Here is a 5,498-nt window from a genome sequence, read left to right on the forward strand (position 1 = left end):
CCCTCAGGCCAAGTTAGTTCTTAAGTCAAAGGGAGAAGCAAGCTCGAGAATGAAAGCTTTGGCCTACTAGCTGTACACGTTACTGCCACTCTCAGCTCTTGGCCAGAACTGTCAGATGGCTCTTCCTTACCACCAGGGGGCAGGGAAGCACAATCCTGCCTACAGTACGGGAAAATGAGCCTTTCTCCTTGGAGAGATTTTTCTTCCTAATATGGGAAAAATGTCTTTCTTAGAAGCCCCGGCAGACTGTCCCCGGATCAGAATTTGACCAATTGCTGCTAAAGAGAAGTAGTGTTAACACAAGAGGCTCAGAACCATCACCACACACCCCTGGGCAGGGGGTGGGGGCTCTTCGTCCATCAACATATTGCTGCCCACCCAATGGCTGAAGAACATTGGGGCCTAGTTAGCAAGAAAGAAGGAAAGAAATGGCTTCACAACCTTTCCCTCTGGCTTTTGGTTTGACTGCACTCACACCAGTAATCACAAATAGTTTATTGAAAAAAGCAGGGGACATACCTAGGGCGTATCTCTTAAAAGGGAGATTTCCCTTGAAAGCAACACTTGCCTAAGAGATATCAGAACTGAATATTGTATTTCACCACAACTAGTTCCAACCGGCTGAAGCTAACAAACAGGTGTGGACTTTGGGCGGCTCCTGGGTGCCAGACCCTCACCAGACCTAACGCCTCCTGGCTAAGAAGCAATGGGACTTGTCTTAGCCAACTGGGTCAGACCATGAATTCATTCCATTCTAGCCAACGTGTTAGGTTTAATTAGTCATTGACATATTACCATGAAATTTTGACTTCTCCCTCTTGTCACCCCTTCTGCTGACTCTCCTCTGCACTGGTGAGTGCCCTTGCCTGGCAGGTACAGTCAGCCTTTTCCTTTTTTAAACTTTTAATTTCACTTATGATTATGATTATGATTATGATTATGATTATTACCAAGGGGGGGAGGAAGGGAGAGAGAAATATCAATGATCAGCTGCCTCCTCACGCCACCCAGGATCAAGCCCACGACCCTGGCAAGTGCCCTGACCAGGAATGGAACCAGCAACCTTTCAGAGCACTCATAGACGAAGCTCAACCAACTGAGCCATCAGCCAGGGTGCTTTTTAAAACTTTGCTGATCTTTTGAAAAATTCATTGCTAATCCCTTTAGAATGATCACATTTTAGCTTTTTGAAATAGGTTTATATGGGACTTTGGTCTACAATTTGACTATCTAGGAAAAGGGTCATTAAACTTTTTAAAGGGCAGATAATGTTTTAGACTTAACAAGTAATAAACTCTGACTTCATAGCACAAAGGCAGCTATAGACAATACGTAAATGAATGGGAGTGACTGTGTTCCAATAAAACTTTATTTACAGCCGAAACCGGTTTGGCTCAGTGGTAGAGCATCAGTCTGCGGACTGAAAGGTCCCAGGTTCGATTCTGGTCAAGGGCATGTACATTGGTTGCGGGCACATCCCCGGTAGGGGGTGTGCAAGAGGCAGCGGGTCAATGTTTCTCTCTCATCGACGTTTCTAGCTCTCTATCCCTCTCTCCTCCTCTCTGTAAAAAATCAATAAAGAAATATATATATTTTAAAAACTTTATTTACAAAAACAAGCTGATGGTTGGGTTTCGCCCCAGAGGGTGTAACTTGCCAACTCCTGAACTAGAATTAAAGCCACTAAACTATGGTCTATTATAAAAATCAACCTAAAAGCAAGGCAGAAATCAAGCTGGAGAACCCTAGCTGTATTCATAGCTCCCAAGATGTAGCCTTCTGTGGAAGGATCCCTAACAAAAAGGGATCAGAAAGCCACAGTTTTCCCTGAGCTAACCCGGCTCAGTACAAGCTGGTCTGTCATAGCCCAGAGTGACCTGCCCTAACCAAGGCAGTAGCCTTTGGTGATCAGAATTTTTTTTCCAAATATATTCTTAGTGATTTCAGAGAGGAAAAGAGAGAGAGAGAAATGATGATGAGAGAGAATCATTGATCGACTACCTCCTGCACGCCCCCTACTGGGGATCAAGCCTACAACCTGGGCATGTGCCCTTGACCAGAACTGAACCTAGGACGCGTCAGTCCACAGGCCAGCACTCTATCCACTGAACCAAACCAGCTAGAGCTAGGGATCAGAAATGTAAGACCAGTTATAGAAAAGGATTATTTGTTTAGTTTTGTCCTTAAACTGGACAAATAATCTACAATAGAACGGTGGCTAGCCCCGCCCAGGACCTTCTGAGTGATGGAAATTTCTGTGTCTGTGCTGCCCAGCGTGTAGCCACTATCTCGTGGGGAGCTGAGCATCTGAAATGTGGTTCATGAGACTGAGGAACTGAATTCAAATTCTATTTAATTGTAACTGTATTTCAGTAGTCCACAGTGGACACCAGAGGTCTAGAGGTCCAGCACATGTAGCTCTAGTCCGGGGGGAACTCTGGGGATTCAATGAGGAAACCTCAACATCCTCACAACAATGCACCCACGTTTCACTAAGCGAGTCTGAAACCCGCAGCTGCCGGCAGCTTCCCTCCGCACACACTCCCTTCAGGTGTTCAGAATTCAGAAAAACTCTACACGAGCTGCAGGAGAAATGTCTGTGACAAGAAAAAACATCCTGCGACATCCTGCGAGGGGTTACAGTGGGCAGAGGAGTGAGCGAAGGAGGCACGCGCGATGGCCGATGGCAATGACAGCTGGGCCGGCGGGCAGAAGCCCGGGGCTGCTTTCCTGAGCGGGTGAGGCCTGGGATCCAGCTCCAGCACCCGCAGCCACCGCCACCTCCTGGGCCTGTCGGAACCTTCAGGGCTGTCGCCTGTGCCTCATCGAGAATAATAAGTATTCCTTCCTCGCGGACTGCGCGCTCTCCTAGCACTGCCTTCCCCTTTCCCACCCCTTTATCTGCCGTCTGCGTACATTCTCTGAAAGCAACTTCCGTCTTCCTTCCCCAAAGCTGTGTGTGGAAGTGCTCACTGAGGGACAAAAGTCGCCACAGCCGGTAATTTCCACCTGCCTGCCGTGTGCGGCGCAGGACACAGGTGCTTGGAGTTCGCATCCCAGCAGGGCACAGGTTTTGCCCGTTGTTGATTGAATTCTTCCACTTCCCCCAGGAAAGCTTAGGTGTGCCACAACAGCGATTGCAGAAAGTGATGTCATCCTCAGAAAAGAGGCTTGGGTACATAAGAGTGCAATGGAAGAGGTGAAGGTAATTATTGTGACAAAACTCACAAAAAAGAATGATGACCTGTGGCCTCCCCCTGACAGGCTGGCGGACAGGAACTTGAAACTGTAATTGCAGACGAACACTTTTCTTTCACTGCTTCACAGATAAGTTACCTGCCCGGCTGGTGTGGCGCAGGGATGAGTGTGGACTCATGAACCAGTCACTGTTGGATTCCCGGTCAGGGCTCACGCCTGGGCTGCAGGCTCAGTCCCCAGCAGGGGGCGTGCAGGAGGCTGCCAATCAATGATTCATTCTCTCTCCTCCTTGATGTTTCTATCTCCCTTCCTCCCTTTCTATCTCTTAAATCAACAAAAACATATTTCTATTTTATTTTTTAATATATTTTATTGATTTTTTACAGAGAAGAAGGGAGAGGGATAGAGAGCTAGAAACATTGATGAGAGAGAAACATCAACCAGCTGCCTCCTGCACACCCCCAACCAGGGATGTGCCCAAAACCAATGTACATGCCCTTGACCGGAATCGAACCTGGGACCTTTCAGTCCGCAGACCGACGCTCTATCCACTGAGCCAAACCGGTTTCGGCAAAACATATTTTAAAAAACAAATAAGTTATCTTATTGATATAAATCAGTCAAAGGATCCTCGTATTCTGCTATTTGGTACAGGACCTGAAAAGTTTCACTTTCAGTCTTATTGGATTACACTTCAAGATGAAACCAATCTAAATTGAGTGTTTTTAAGCTGCTTTGTGTTTAATTAAGGGATCTATTGGTAAGGGAAGGGTTATCTGGCATTTAAATATTGGGTTTTTATGAACCTGAAGCAAATAATTTCTTTGTATACAAACCGAAAATGAGAAAATACATAAACAAGCGTAATGGTTATCTTCACTTGTGTCCAAGTGAAAAGTCCCCACACGCATTAAATTCTATAAATAAAAGCCACCTTTCATGGAAATGTTGCTCTACCAAAACTTACCAAAGCCTGAAAAATGCTGGTCAACTGCAGGGCCCACTGTCCTCTCCCCAGGGCCTGCCTCACTGGCTAACATGGCTCCGTCAGCCCCTCCTTTCAGAACAGGATTTGGTGGAGAAAGTTTCTGTCTAACGGCTGCTATGGTGTGAGGACCCGCGGTCCCACCATGCCCCCAGGGAGGGCCCCACTGCCTCCAACCACTTCCCAAGCGCTTGCCCTCACTCCCATCCCCTCCTGGAAACCCCGACTCCCCCAAGGGCCGGCTCTCCCGCCCAGTGTGTGGAGGAGAGCCCCAGGCTGTGTCTCCGGGGCCCAACCCAGGTCTTCCCTCTGCTCCTAGGAGCCACCTCCACGCGGCGCTGGCCCTTTCACTGGACTGAGGGTCTCTCAAAGGAGGCTGCTCCCTTAGGGCTGCAGGGCTGTGTCCTGCCACAGGCTTCACTGCTGGGGCTGTGTTGCGGGAAAGGATGGTGGTGACTATGCCAGCGTGTCCCTGGACCAGGTGTCCCTGGAGACCAGGTGTCCCTGGACAGGTGTCCCTGGAGACCAGGTGTCCCTGGAGACCAGGTGTCCCTGGACCAGGTGATGAGAGGCCGGGGTGGGGGTGAAATGGAAGGAGCAGCTGTTATTGTTCCTGCCACAGGGGGAGGGTCAGGGCGAAGGTCTGGATCATACCGATTAATTAGCTTCTACTACGGAATATAGTCAATATGACCTCAGCTTTTATCAACGGTCTTCCAAACACGCCCATTCAGAGCGTCACTCCCTGCATGTTACACCCCACTCCATGTTATCTGGAGCACATTCCAGAAAGTCCTGTTCTTCCAGAGAACGCACAGTAACATCAGGACAACACATGGCCAAGGGAATAGGGTGGGCAAATTTAGCAAATGGAAACACAGGGCCGAAACCGGTTTGGCTCAGTGGTAGAGCGTTTGCAGACTGAAAGGTCCCAGGTTCAATTCTGGTCAAGGGCATGAGCTGGTCAATGTTTCTCTCTCATCGACGTTTCTAGCTCTCTATCTCTCTCCCTTCCTCCTCTCCGTAAAATATCAATAAAATATATATTTTAAAAAAGAAAAAGAAAAGAAGCACAGAATGGCCAATTAAATCTGAATTTCAAATACACACAAATAAATTGTCAAGGTAAGTATTCCCCAAATATTTCATGGTACATAGTTATATCAAAAATCTATTTGTTGATTATTGGAAATTCAGATTTAACCAAACTCCTGGTGAGCTTCGATGTGCTTTAAAAGTTCTCCGAGCTGAAGGTCTGCAGCCTGCTCTGTGCTGGCACCTGTGCTGGCACCTGGCCCTGCCCACAGGTCTGCCC

General features: G+C 47.9%; 1 pseudogene; it reads left to right on the forward strand.

The window, feature by feature from the left end:
- Window positions 1-2,676: 2,676 nt before the first annotated feature.
- On the forward strand, window positions 2,677-3,912 carry LOC118704841 (annotated as a pseudogene).
- Window positions 3,913-5,498: the final 1,586 nt, after the last annotated feature.

Source organism: Pipistrellus kuhlii, unplaced genomic scaffold (assembly GCF_014108245.1).
Source record: "Pipistrellus kuhlii isolate mPipKuh1 unplaced genomic scaffold, mPipKuh1.p scaffold_m20_p_48, whole genome shotgun sequence".
In the NCBI taxonomy this organism is placed as follows: Eukaryota; Metazoa; Chordata; class Mammalia; order Chiroptera; family Vespertilionidae; genus Pipistrellus; species Pipistrellus kuhlii.